The sequence below is a fragment of the Ambystoma mexicanum genome, chromosome 7q (assembly GCF_040938575.1).
Source record: "Ambystoma mexicanum isolate Mex_15411 chromosome 7q, UKY_AmexF1_1, whole genome shotgun sequence".
NCBI lineage: Eukaryota > Metazoa > Chordata > Amphibia > Caudata > Ambystomatidae > Ambystoma > Ambystoma mexicanum.
In genome coordinates, this window is record NC_090941.1 from 473,113,047 (window position 1) to 473,128,299 (window position 15,253).

Consider the following 15,253-nt stretch of genomic DNA (forward strand, 5'->3'; position numbering starts at 1 on the left):
CTGAACGCTCCAATCACATTAGATGAACTAGAGACAGTGATTCAGCACCTACCCACGTGTAAGGCTCCGGGTCGGATGGGCTCCCAAGTGAATTTTACAAGACGTACAAGCAGGAGGTACTCCCCCCGCTATTCGCCATGCTAAATGAGGCGTTTGAACGAGGGAGGCTGCCGGAGTCTCTGAGGGAGGCGGTGATAATTCCGCTCTTAAATCCGGGCAAGCCGAGCACGGACCGCGGATCATACCGACCCCTGTCAATGCTCAACCAAGACAGTAAAATCCATGCAGCCACGCTGGTAAATAGTCATAAACGTGTTATTGGCAAACTGGTACACTCCGATCAAACAGGGTACATTCCAGGCAGGAACATAACGGAAAATCACAGAAGACTCGACCACATAATTGAGCAGACAGAGGGGGACCCAGGCGAAATGGCGATAGTCTCGGATGCCTTTAAGGCCTTCGACTCTGTCAGGTGGCCGTGGTTGCTAGCGGCACTGAAGGAATATGGAATGGGGCCGGGGTACCTGAGGTGGGTCAAAATGATATACAGCTCCCCAATCGCTAGGCTTAAAACCGGCGCAATAATCTCGGACAAATGGCAACTTAGTAGGGGCACAAGACAGGGCTGTCCCTGGTTGCCCATGTTATACATTCTCGCTCTAGAGCCACTGGCAATCTGCCTCAGGCAATAGTACAGGGAGATTGGAATCCCTACGAAGGGAGGAACGCACCTTACATCACTGTACGCGGATGACATCCTGCTATACCTGTGCTTCCCAGAAGAAAACGTACAATATGTCCTGGAGGTGATGGAACGTTATGCCACCCTCTCGGGCATAGCGTTAAACCCCAAGAAATCAAGCATGTTCCCCTTAGGGAGATACAGGAGGGCCCCACAGAGGCACCTACCGGTCCTGCCGATACCCTGGCAGACTACGACATTTCGATACGTGGGAATCGACATATACCATGCGGCTGAGAACGAACACAATCACAATACGGAGAGGGCAGTGGTAGGCATTAAAAATAGCATGGGGTTTTGGTCCAAGCTACCCCTGGCCATGATTGGCAGGGGGGCGCTGATCAAGATGGTGGTCCTGCTGAGACTGCTGCACTTTTTTACGAACATTCCATACATGCTCCCCAAACAGTTTTTTGTGAAACTCCACAGTTTATGCATGGGCTTTATTTGGCACAACTCCAGGAATATGGTGGCCCTATGGAAACTACAAAACCTGTGTCATAGGGGGGGTATAAACCTACCGAATTTCAAGCTATACTACCTGACGGGGCAGCTCCAGTACATGGCCAGATGGATGTCCGAAGTGGAGACAGCTGAAACCAGGCTATTGTACAAGGACATCGCACCCTTTTTTTTGAGAGAGGTGGTATGGTTGCCTAAATCTAAGTTGCACGGAAGGGCGAGACTGTTGAAACTGGGCTGGGAAATATGGAACAAAGCGTGGCAGGTGGTGGGAAACCCGACCCCATGCTCCCTGCAGGTGCCATTAGTGGCGCTATGCGGGGAGGATTTGCAAATAACAATAGGGATCCGCAGATACTGGGAACCGATGGGCCTTGCGACCCTCGTTGATGTATGGCAAGAGGGGGAGGCACTAGACTTCAAGAGGCTGATGGAAGATACCGGGGTGCACAAAGGCCAATATATCACCTATACAAGAATCATCAAACGGGTGCGGGAAAGGTGGCCTGTGGAAATGCTAGCGGAGCAACGTGATATGGTTATTCAGACGATGTATGACATATCGGAGGGTGGGCACGAATATCCCACATATACGAATTATTGATGACTAGGGTGGGTAAGGAGGTGCTCCAACTGAGGCGAGACTGGGAGGAGGAGGTGGGAAAACCTATGCTGGATGGACAATGGGATAGAGTGCAAAGGTATCACAAGAAGGTGTCCCGTAACGCAAGGCTACAGCAGATCCAGTTATAAGTCACTCATAGGGCATATATGACCCCTAGTAGGATTGCCAGGTTTGGAAGCTCAGCAACACAAAAATGCCCACGGTGCGGGGAGGTGGAAGCTGGGTTGATACACATGTTTTGGGCTTGCCCGGAGAAGGGTAGATTCTGGACAGAGGTTAAGCTACGCCTAGCTGAAAAAGGGGATCGCACTGGAGGTGGAGTCAGTTTGGGCATGCATGCTGGGGGTTTTTGCCAGACCACGCAACCTGATGCACATTAGTAAGATGAAAGATCTGGCCTACATTCTGGCCAAACGGAGAATCGCAATGGGCTGGAAGGCTGCCCAACGGCCCAGAATAGAGATGTGGTGAGCTGACCTCCTGAAGTGGGCAGATGCAGAAACGGCAGCAATCAGTAGAGGAGGGGAGGAAGAAGTGGGACCCCTGATAGCGTGGAGGCAATTGGTGGCCACAATGGTGAGACCCCCCCAGGCGGATCTTAGTGAAGATGACACGAGGGGGACTATTGAGGAAGACAAGCACAGAGATATGCAAGCTAGTGGCATTGAAGCAGGGGCTCGAGTTAAGGGGGAGGGAGAGGGGAGGACGGCGATGCACAACGAGTGAACATAATGAAGCAAAAGTCATATGCGAATGTCCTCAATGTTTGTAATGTTTGGTGTGGTGTTAACAAAAATAATAAAAATTGTTTAAAAAAATAAAAAATAGATTATCACAAACAACATATGCAGCATAATTATGAAAAATGGTTTGCAAAATAATAAGCTCTGGATATATGGGTTTATATATCACAAGGAATTGCCAGTACCAACCAGTTTTATTAAAATTAAACAATTGGGGCGCATGGTTAGACAATTGGACTACGAAAACAAAGGAATTGTGGGCAATTGTGTTAATGAATGGATGATTATGCATTAATGTGTTCACATCTGTACACCCTCATAGTATCCAGAAGGTCGATGAGAAAGCAAATAGTTGTGGTTTATGGTTACATGATTGGACTATGAAAACAAAAGCAATGTAGCAAACTGTTTCAATGAATGGAGCACTATGCACTTTAGTCTATATGTTTACATCTGCCCAGCAATGGTAATCAGTAATGCTGTGTAAAGCACTGTGCAATTTACAGTCTATTGCTGAGAATTGCTGCTATCATGTTGTACTTGAAATCAAAAGAGAAACATGACTCAGTGTGCTGATTACAGCGTTGTAGGCAGTCAAATATTTGTTCTTATATTTGTTTCTATAAAGCACTATGGACTTTAGTTTCAAGTGTCTATATTCGGACAACAGCTGCTAACTGAAGAGGTTGCACAAAGCACTATGCACTTCACGATCTATTGTTTTTAAGATTACTTTTGCTGCCATAATGTTTTACATTTCTGTAGAGATGAACTTGAGGCCCCAGTGGTGATATTCACATGATAGCGGATAATTGAATAGGCTGTACTGCGTACTATGTACTTTGCAATCTAGTGTTTACAGATGACTATTGATCCTAGCAAGTTGCACTTTATTCAAAAGTTGAAGATGTTCCATGTTGCCAATTTATAGCCATCTACGTAGCTATGCTAAATATAAAAAATTGATGACAATGGGCAAGGCATATTGTAATCGTAAAACAGTTTCAAAAGTTTAGATGCATTTAAAATTGTACAATGCTCCAAGGCAAGAAACAGTCTAAGATGGCCGACACATATACACCTATCTGATGGGCAGAAAAGCTAGTCCTCTCTTAATGTCTATTTTCTGCCAGAATACACTGGATATTTTAATCTGCACTTGAGATGTGGACTGTGAACAAGCAGCGAGTGAGCCACAAAACGCTTAAACGCCATTATTTTTGACACAATGGGAGTTCCAAATTTCGTTGGTTTTTAATTTTTGATTGCTGTGATTGTTCTAAGAAGATAATGAATAAAGGAAGAATGCTTTTTGAACTCAAACTGTATCCTGAGGATGATTAGTGACCACGGAGAGTGCCGCTCACAAAAATGATGCATGATCAGTAAGACATTAATATATGTATATACATATATATTATAAATGAACAGTGTACCTGTGGTAACTCTTAGGGCACACCCGCAACCCTGAATGCTGCTGATACTAACTTGACATGCGTCCACTTCTCACACTCTTGCTAATCTGAAATACAAAACAACTTCTATGGTTGTGGATTCATATGTTCAATACCAGCTGTAGTTTGTATAGTAGCCACAGAACGCATGATATCATCCTGTGCTTACCTCCAGCTAATTGATTAACTTCATGTTCTCGTTCTCAATGTCTTGGCCCTTCAGTTGTATGTAACAACATCCAGTGGTATTCCAATATCTCTGTGAAGATATAGTGACAAAAAAACACTGACCATTATGGTCATTTTTTACAATGCACGGGCCTTTAGGGGGCACAAATTAGTGTAAAGGGAATTGTTTCTGTGCAGCTCAAATATGTTGGTTAAAACCCTGGTCTCAGGACTTACTTCGATTCTCTTAGATGACAGCACAATTGGTTCCTGGTCACTCGCCTCATGGCGAATTTAACAAGGCCGCCGTTTTTATTCAGATATCGTTCCACGTGAAGACGTCATTGTGTACACGTACGCATTGACGCCATCAAATGGCGATCGCGTCTTTCTTAATTGAAAACTAAATGCTCATCCTGAGCAATTAAGTGGTGTTATCTCTTCTGTGTTGAAATATCATCTCCTGGTCATTGGATAGTATTAAAAAAGGGGGCCAAAATTATGGCAGGCTTTTTCATAATGTGGAAGAATGGAAGAAGCGAGCACCACAATCCATTGCATTCTATCTCTTCTTACTCAAACAAAAAAAGTAATCAATTTGGTAATATTCATAGAAGCTATTAGGCTAATGACGATCCTGTGATACAAGGATCCACAACCTTTTCCAAAACGAGAACAACCAGGTGTAACCACCCAGGAGTGCTTGATGCTCACACAGTGCTCCAAAAATGAGGTCATGTTTCATGCTGTTTCTTTTCACAATGCTCCTTAGTAGGTGATTCAAAACATCCATCTTATAATTCACTATAGTGTTTTGAAGTCAAAAAGGATAATACGTTCTAATGCGGAACAAGTTTCTTAAAAAACTTTTTATTACAAGTTTTAGACCAGTATGTAGATTGGCTATTTCATAGCAGAACAGCCTCCTAAAACAAAATAATGTGTCTCAAAGCCAATACATTTCGGAGGGTTACTCCATCTTCAGGGCTATATTTACAACAAAGTCACATTTGTACAATAATCAAAACATGTGACAATACACTAAGTTATTATATACATACCAATGTCTGCCATGTTGGTTCATAACACAAAAAGAAACCAAAAAAAAGAAATACCACAGTATGTACCGTTAGTCTAACATCCATACCTCTCAGCTTAAACAATGTGTTTTTTTACAATTTATATGACAAATATTCAGATCCTGAAAATCATATCTTATTAGCCTTCACGCCGTAAGTCAAAAACATATATAAGACTTCTATTCGTAACTGTTGTCTATACTAACATTCGCTCCCCCTTCTTTGTGCATTACCTTAGGTTATCTGTACGTTCGCATAGGAATTGCTGCGTAGTCTGTATAGTGAAAGAATAAAATAGATCTACGTTAGTTAACTGATCTCTCATTTCAGGATAAATCTCCAAATCCTGTTGTGTTTCACTTGGTCACCGCAGCTGATACTACCCGCATGGGCGTGCATCGCAGCGGAGTGTTTATATGGTTGCTATAGAGACCATGCGAGGCGTCGCGTCCCATCAGCTGGCGTGCTGTTGTGGCGGCGCCTCGCGTGCCACCCACCCATGGAACCGGGAGCACGGGATAAAGTCTTGATACATGTAAATACGTGTCCATGGTAACCATCAGGCTTCAGCACGTTAACTCCTTTCTCGCTGTCAGTCAGGCGCCTACTTGTGGATAAGCTACTAATGATAAAAAGGGACTGTCTGTTCTCTAAGTAGATTCCCGCTAAATAGTGGGAAAATATCTGTTTCTGACTGCAAAAAGTCGTAGATCATCTGTACACACAAGGTCATCTCTTAATGACCCATATACATTTAATTATTCCCCACAAATGTTTTACTGTTGACCTCTACGGGTAGCTACAGATCTATTTAAGATAGCCACAATCTAGATCATGCATTGCAACAAGACATATTACACGGCTTGATGTTAAGTTTTGTGATTCCCAAAACAATGTATTGATTTTCAAACTACAAACAAGGGACATATTGAACATATTAGAAAATGGGTTACCAATATGCAATGGCTATATTCTATGCCCTCGGTCCTATCTATTCATAAATATCAAATAAAGTATTACAAATAGCATACAGAATTCAACTCCTCATAGTGTATAGAACACGGGTTACTAATATACACTTGTCATACTTTGCATCTCATTAGCATCAGGTACGCTCAGTCCTATCTATTCATAAATATCCAGTGTTTTACAAAAAGTATACACGGTTCAACTCCTCATTCAGCCCCTTGGGTGCCAGTGCCCCAAGTTGATCTATCCAGAAGGATTCCCGCTGGTCAGGTCTATTTTTGAACATCCTAATGTGGATCAGTTTTGGAGACTACCTCCAGAATTTGGAAATGTATCTGCGCCAGGTTATGTTGTTTCTCTTGCCAGTGCCTTGCCACTGCTGAGTTCACATTTTGGTTTCTTAAGCAAGATCTATGCTCATTCCATCTGAGCTTTGCCATCCTTTTTGATTGGCCAATATAATACAAACCACATGGACACGTCATTGAATGTATTATGCTATGTGAGTCACATGTAGCATAATCTTTCAATTTAATTTTCTCTCCAGTATGTGAATTATTAATAGTATCTCCTTTTTGTACATATCCGCAATTACTGCAGTGTAAACATGGGAACGTTCCCTTGTATGCTGTTGCTACCCCATGTTTGACAGCCCTTGTTTTTACCAATCTGTCTCTAAACTTTTTGCTCCTTTGATATGCAAATGTGGGGAGTTATTTGAACAGATGTTCCACTCGTTGGTCACATGTCAATGTTCTCCAATTCTTAATGTTTTTGATTCTTCTGCCTTGGGTAGAGTACTTAGAAACACACACTAATGGTGGCTCAGATTTCTCTCTTTTTTTTTGTGGTCAGCAGATCCTCCCTTCTTTTGTTTTCTATTTGGGTTGCAGCCATCTTTACCTCATCTGTCTTGTATCCACGGCTGATGAATTTGTTCCCCATCTCCGTTAGTTCATGAGAATAATCCTCAGGGTCACTTATGATGCGTTTAACCCGAAACATCTGGCTGTACGGTTAATTTTTTATAAGACCTGGCTGGTGGAAACTGAGCCTATGTAGGAGATTGTTCCTATCAGTCACCATACGGTAAATATTGGTCTTATATCCGTTTCCTGTTGATTCAATGTTAACATCCAGAAAGTGGATGGTCTTCTTCGAATATTCATGAGCAAATTGTATTCGCTGATCCACTGTGTTGAGATACACAAAGAAATCTTTCAATTCGTTCTCTGTGCCGTCCAAATACCAAAAATATCATCAATGTATCTGATCCAGGTTCCCATATATTGTTGCCATACTGGATGCATTAAAATATGGTCTGTTTCACATTTATGCATAAAGGTGTTTGCATATGCTGGTGCCATAGTGGCACCCATGGAGGTTCCTGCTACCTGTAGAAAGAACTGGTCCTTGTATTTCAAATAGGAGTTCTCTTCTATAAATTGAAGCAGTGCCAAAAAAGAATTCTTTTTGTGCCGGGATGTCTCCTTCTTTCAGCAGTAGCCACTCTCCTTCTTTAATGTCCAGGTTGTGAGCTATCGGGGTATAAAGACTTCTGACATCAATTGTGAATAAGATATGGTCTGTATTGTACTGAACTCTGTTCAGATATTGCAAAACATGATTTGTGTCCTTTATGTAGGTATTGATTTTTTTAACCAGCGGCTTTAAAAAATAATCAATGTATTTACCCAATGGCTGTAGTAGGATGTTGATGCCCGCCACTTTAGGTCTCCCTGGTGGGTTACATAGGTCCTTGTGTACTTTGGGCAACATGTAGTAGTTCAGTATCCGTGGGGGATCATTTTTTAGGAATCTGTACGTGTTGTGGTTAGTCCACCCCAGTTTTTCAGCTTTGCCTCATAGTCCCTCCAAGTTCTGTTTAATGGAAACCGTTGGGTCCATGTCCAGTGCTGCATACGTGTTAATGTCTCTCAATTGTTTGTTACACTCCTCATCATAGTCTGTCATATTGAGGATCACTAATGCCCCACCCTTGTCAGCGGGTCTAATGTATTATCACATGTTTTGATTACTGCACAAATGTGGCTTTGTTGTAAACATAGCCCTGAAGATGGAGTAACCCTCCGAAATGCATTGGCTTTGGACCACTTATTTTTGTCTTAGGAGGCTGTTCTGCTATGAAATAGCCAATCTACATATTGATCTAAAACTTGGAATAAAGAGTTTTTTAAGAAACTTGTTTCGCATTAGCATGTATTATCCTTTTTGACTTCAAAACACTATAGTGAATTATAAGATGGACGGTTTGAATCACTTACTAAGGAGCATTGTGAATAGAAACGTCATGAAACATTAGCTCATTTCTGGAGCACTTTAAGAGCATCAGGCACTACTGGATGGTTACACCTGGTTGTTCTGCTTTTTGAAAAGGCTTTTTCATAATACTATAGGTTTAGAAATCTTAATTTCCTAAACAGCTCCACCATCAACATCACTTTCATCTCTTGTTTTAATCTTATGTCTGATGAGCTATGCCCCATCACAATGTGACTCCCATAGAGAGTTTTCTAAATTTGTATTTTCCTTCTAAGTTTTATTTTCACAATTCCTCTTTCCTGATTTCTCCTTGAGCCTTCCCTGGAAAATTGCATTCGCTGTTTCCCAAATTGTACTTCGGGATACTTCCCTCTGTCATTGGTTTAAAACGTACTCTCCATTTCTGACCTCATATTTTCTCTAAACATTGGATCTTGTGGAAGTGTGTCATTACATTGTTATTGGCTACTGTCACCGTAAGAGTCCCCTACCTGTACATTCCTTACTAGCAGGGCCTGATTCCTCCAGAATTTCACTTTCAGAGGCCACATTTTTTTTTTACCAATGCTCATTAGGAGATGACCTGTGCAAGTGTAAGTAGAATGGTAGAGCTGAATACAGCATAAATCCCTTGATAGCTGGGTTATGTTCCATCCAAATATCTGCAAGAATGCGGTACTCCAAAAGACTCCTCAACTTTTTTAGATATTCTCTCTGGATATCTGCGCATCAGCCCTAATTGAATACCAATCGTTTCATAATCCAATACCATATTTAAATCCCCTCCCAAAATGAACCACCCATCTGGCCTTTTTTTAATTTTCCTTAGGGCCTGGTCACAAAAGTCCACTTGCCCCTGGTTGGGGCCATGAAGGGCATTGAGGGTCACTATCATACCGTCTAGGCTTGCTTCACCAGTAGACATTTTTCTTCCAAGTGCTGTTTTCACTTAGATCATTTGGTGTCTAAGTGATCAGTGCAATAAAATCCCTGGTCTCTATTTTTTTTCCATAGGTCCAACACCCAGTGGGATGTCTGTATGTGCATATCAAAAATGAATAGTCTGCTCATCTCTTAAACTTGGTTTCTTGTATAAGCAGGATGGGAAAGGTTATTGCTCTTAATTTTAGTCACTGCCAAGGACCTTTTTTTGGTTGGAATTAAGCCTTTCATGTTCAATTAGGCCACCCTCATCCCTAGGTCAATATAAATTGTGTCTCAAGATTGTTTGCCTTTCTTTATGACAACTTGGACCCTGTCTCCCCAGGCATAGCGGATGTCCCAATTGTCCATTCCAGATCATATTGTGAGACGCATGTCAATAGGTAACCCTTACATTAACCTTTTTTTATCTAAACACTATCCATTTTGCTCCTGGTGCAATGCCCAGTAATACACGTATATATAGTGTCCTTAGTTGATGGACACTCCTACCCCTGCACACCTTCCTTACTGAACTAGTCAGTCAATAATAAATCTGTTCTGGTTATCTCATTCTTAATGATATATTTGGCTGATAAGGAAACATCAGTTATTTACAATGGCAGTTCTTCATCAATGTTCAGTTACAGAAACTAGACATCTGATATTGTGTCTATCTAAATTATTTAATCAAAGAAAACATTAAAATGATGAGCTTTAGGCATTTCAACTGTGCCCTTCTTCATGAACAAATATCTTTGCCAAATTCTATTTCTTCACAATATCTGTTGTGTCTAAAGGATAAGTACAGAATAAACAAGTTGTAAGCCGTTGTTTTGTACTTGATTTATACATTCAATTATTGAATAGCACACACTCATCATTGAGGACTGATTGGTTAATCACCTGGTTGACTTCAGTAGTTAGAGTAGGTTGAGAGTTACTTATTTTTAAATCCAAGTCAGTTAACTCCAAAGAACTCAGTAGAGATTTGCCTGAGATTTGAAGATAGTATTTCTTATTGAAGCAGAAGTAGCTGTTGTATAATATTTTTGTTAATTTGAGTATGACAATGTTGTTTGATTGTACAAATTCTGCTTCCAGACCGTCTCCATGAGGAATCGAGGTGTATAAACTTTGGATGTCTAAAGTGAATAGTGTCCAGTCAGATTGAATGTCTGTCAAAGATGTTATTATATTAAGAAAGTGGGTAGTGTCCCTAAGATATGTCAGTGTTTTTTTGGACAATAGAGATGACCAGTAATCCCAGGTCACCTTTGGGACTCTGCACTGCCTCTTTTCCATCTTCCCCCTTCTCTTGCAGTCTCCAATACACTATGGGCCTCATTACGACCCAGGCGGTAAGTTACCGCCTGGGTCGTACCTTTACCACCATGGCGTAAACTATGTTTACGCCATGGTGGTTGGCGGACTTACCGCCCCATTCCGAGGTTGGCGGGGCGGTAAGTCCCCAATCCCCATTTACCCTTCCCCATTCCCATTTTTGCCCCATAGGGCATAATGGGAGTGGGGAAGGCGTTAATTACGCCACCGTAAATTACGGTGGCGTAATTAACATCAAGGTCCCTTAGCGCCATGGATTTTAACACCTGCTAAAAGCAGGTGTTAAAACCTCCATGGCGCTAAGGGACCTCAGAATCAGGCGGTAAGGGTCGGCGCTGTTTACGCCGCCGTAAACCCCTTACCGCCTGAGTCGTAATGAGGCCCTATGTATCGAATGTACTATAATATATCTCCGATGTACAGTGAACCGTATTTCTCCCTGCCCTTAATTAAAAGAAGGTATATAGACGAGGCATAAAGTATTACCTGCATTTATATGCATCTCCTGGGATAATCTGTCACCTTCAGCTTCGTTCTGCACTTTCTCGGGTAGGCAGTGCCTAACTGTTTATATTTTTTCAGTCGGGTCATTTTAAGACTTTCATCTCCGTTGGCCTATCTTCACCCATGGTCTTTTGGAGTACCGCATTCTTGCAGATATTTGGATTGAACATAACCCAGCTACCAAGGGATTTATGCTGTATTCAGTTCTCCCATTTTACTTACACAGGTCATCTCCTAATGAGCATTGGTAAAATAAAGTGTGGCCTCTGAAGGTGAAATTCTGGAGGAATCGGGCCCTGCTTATAAGGAACATACAGGTAGAGGGCTCTTACGGTGACAGGAGCTGATAACAATGTAATGACGAACTTCCACAAGATCCAATGTTTAGAGAAAATATGAGGTCAGAAATGGAGAGTACTTTTTAAACCAATGACACAGGGAAGTATCCCAAAGTACAATCTGGGAAACAACGAATGCAATTTTCCAGGGAAGGCTCAACGAGAAATAAGGAAAGAGGAATTGTGACAATAGAAATTTAGAAAACTCTATATGGGAGTGTTAGGGAGAATTCTCATTTCATGGCTAATTTCCCTTACCTAGTGAGTCCCTCAGCAGCTTTGCTGGATCTCTGGAGTTAGTTCTTTCCACTTGGTAAGAGTGTGAGCTTTTCCCCCACTCTTACTTGTGTTTTGCTATGTGTTTCTACCTGTTTTTGGGATTGTGGGCTCTGGAGTACACCACTTCAATAGCCCCCTTCTTTGTGTGTGTCACACAGCACCTTCTGTGCAGTGGGACAGGGTTGTCGTTCAGACTCCCACCGACTCCATTTCTGAGGCGACTACTGTCCCCCAGAAAAGGGTAAAGTTAACATTAACTTTACTTAGTCAAATTTAACCACAGATGATATGATCGTTTATTTATATAGCACCTATACACAATGTGTTTCAAAGTGCTTCAAAGCTAGGGAGGGAACAAGGGAAAATACAACAACATTCTTACAGGACATGAACAGTAAGGATGTGAAATTAACTATCGTACTCGGCCTGACGACATTTCAGATAGTGCAAGAGCTAAGACATAGATAAGGAAGGGAGGGGGAGAGTGGGAAGGAAATGGAAACAGACAGGCGACTACCGTACTGGGCCTGACGACATTTATGGTAGAGCCGGAGAAAAACAAAGGGTGAGGGAGAGGGGTGCAGAAAGGGAGGGGAGGAACAAAACAAGCGACTATCATACTAGGCCTGACGACATTTCAGATAGTGCTGGAGGGGTGGTGGGGAGGAAAAAAACAGTAATGGAAGGGTGGAGGAAACAGACGAGGTTGCTATCATATTAGGTCCAGGGACAATTCTGATAGAGTAAGTGCATAGAAGAAAGTAAGGGGAGGAGATAGGAAAAGGGAGAAGGGAAAGGAGGAGAGAACAGAGAGTAAGCAGTCAAAAAAAGTGGAGAAGCAAGAGTGGAGAGCGAATACAATTGCAGAAGTCAGTAGTAACACATAATGTTGCAAGCCAGGATACAAGATGAAGATTGGAACAGCATGATTCAGGGCCACCATGAGTACAAGATGCAAAGGAAGTCCAGCATGAAAGTTGAGAAAGAGTGACGCACCGTGAATGAAGTCCATAAAAGTCAAATCCAGCATTGGCCACAAGGCGGTGATGGTGAAGGAAAGTACCAGGTGGGTAGGGCTTGCTAAGTGGTGAAAAAAAGCAGCAGGCAAGAAGGAACCAGGTGGGCGGGGCTTAGGTCAGGTGACCTAGATCCACTTGCACCTGCTCCCCATCTGCAAAGGAAAAGAAGCTGGAGGGCTCCTTAAGTAGGGAAACAGAGCGGCAAGCAGGAAGGCACCAGGTGGGCGTGGTTTGCTAAGTGGTGGAAAGGAGCGGCAAGCAGGAAGGCACCAGGTGGGCGGGGCTTGCTAAGTGATGAAAAAGAGCGGCAGGCAGGAAGGCACCAGGTGGGCGGGGCTTAGGCCAGGTGACCTATGACCACTTGCACCTTCTCCCCATCTGCAAAGGAAAAGAGGCTGGAGGGCTCCTTAATAGGGAAACAGAGCAGCAAGCACGAAGGTACCAGGTGGGCGTGTCTTGCTAAGTGGTGAAAAAGAGCGGCAAGCAGGAAGGCACCAGTTGGGCGGGGTTTAGGCCAGGTGACCTAGATCCACTTGCACCTGCTCCCCATATGCAAAGGAAAAGATGCTGGAGGGCTCCTTAAGTAGGGAAACGGAGCGGCAAGCAGGAAGGTACCAGGTGGGCGGGGCTTGCTAAGTGGTGGAAAAGAGCGGCAAGCAGGAAGGCACCAGGTGGGCGGGGCTTGCTAAGTGGTGAAAAAGAGCGGCAGGCAGGAAGGCACCAGTTGGGCGGGGCTTAGGCCATATGACCTAGATCCACTTGCACCTGCTCCCCATCTGCCATTTTACATGGAGTGCTGGAAGAGTTAACTCTTAACTCTTTTTATCTGTACCTCCTAGAGCATTGTTTCGCTCTTTTAACATTTAGACATGGCTGGTGGCAATGGTATCTACCCTAATTTTCTACCGCGGTTATCTTATATAACCGTGGTAATATTATAGGCTATTGTGTTAGCCTCAAACTTAAACCTGCTTGACCAAATGCTTTTTCTTTTGGCTCCGGTGGGGTTTATTCACCATTTCTTTTTTGTTAAAATCCTTCTTGTGTTTTACTTTGCGCGGCAAACCAGGTTTGCCTTCTTTGTTTGCTGTCTTTTGGCGGGCTTCTACCTAGAAGCCCTCCTCAAGGCGCCTGGGTGTCTAGGTGGGCTGAATGTGAGGGAGGGGTGTAGTCACCCCCTGCACAGGGCATCCTAGGAAACCCAAGTCGCACTTTGTCATGATTGGTCAAGGTGGTTGTCCGGGCTGGACAACCACCCTGCTGGGTGATTGACAGCCAGGCTGTGTGAATGGGGGTTTTGCGCATAAATGGCAGGTCTCTTGGGCTGGAAGTCAGAGAGTCACCACTGGAACTACAAGGAACCAACGAGAAGTGGAGGAAAGGTCGACTGCTGCAACTACCCCATACCGGTGAAGCCCTGCTTCAGTCCTGAGCTATCTACCCTTCAATGACTAAAAGGAGATCCAGTCCGGAGTCTTCTTCCCTTGAGCCTGGTGGGGATAACCAGCTCATTTTCTTCAGTCAGAGGTCGCCTTTGTGGTCGAAATCGCTGCACACTGCTGTAGTGATTCGGATAACCACCTGAAGAGCCTCTCCTGGTTTTAAGGGGCACACCTTTTATTCGCTGCTGTCGGTCTCATCCCTGTGTGGTGCGGACCCCCTCATCGTCCTTCTTCTTGCTGAAGCTGCGGGAAAGCGTGGGTCTGCGGGAAACCAACAGGAACAACTGCCGTGGCACCAGCTTCGTTTTTTGAGAAAGGTACTGTGTCCTATTTGAGGAATCTTGGATAAAATCCCTATTTCTCTACACTAAGGCTTGTCCTTACTTTTCCCACCTTCTTATAACTTTAGCATCCGAACATTGACAATATCGAAGTACTCTTGGCAACGTTGAATCTCGAACTGTCCGACTGTGTGATCCTCGACAACAGGCACCCAGTGTCACTTGACTTTGGCTCCGGCCCTTTGACTCTTGAATTCCTGTCTATGTGTGTTCTGAGATTCTGTCTGCCTAACCAATATATTGCCTGTGATTTTTGCCCCCCAGCTCTCTCTGGGTATCTCGGGTGCTAAGTGTGTTTTTACCCCGGTAGCATTTCTTGGCGCGGAAACGCGTTTATCTAGTAGACCGAACTGTCAAAAGTGATCGCAATTGTATTCACGGTAACGCGTTCTGTTTCATAACACCGGTCCATTCAAACACAGGGTACTTACCGCGAATAATACTGTACAAAGTGAATTGGTTAGTTGTAGTATATTTTACGTGTGGTTTTTGAATTAGTAGAAGTGTGTTAATAACAAAGGGTTTAAAAATAAATGT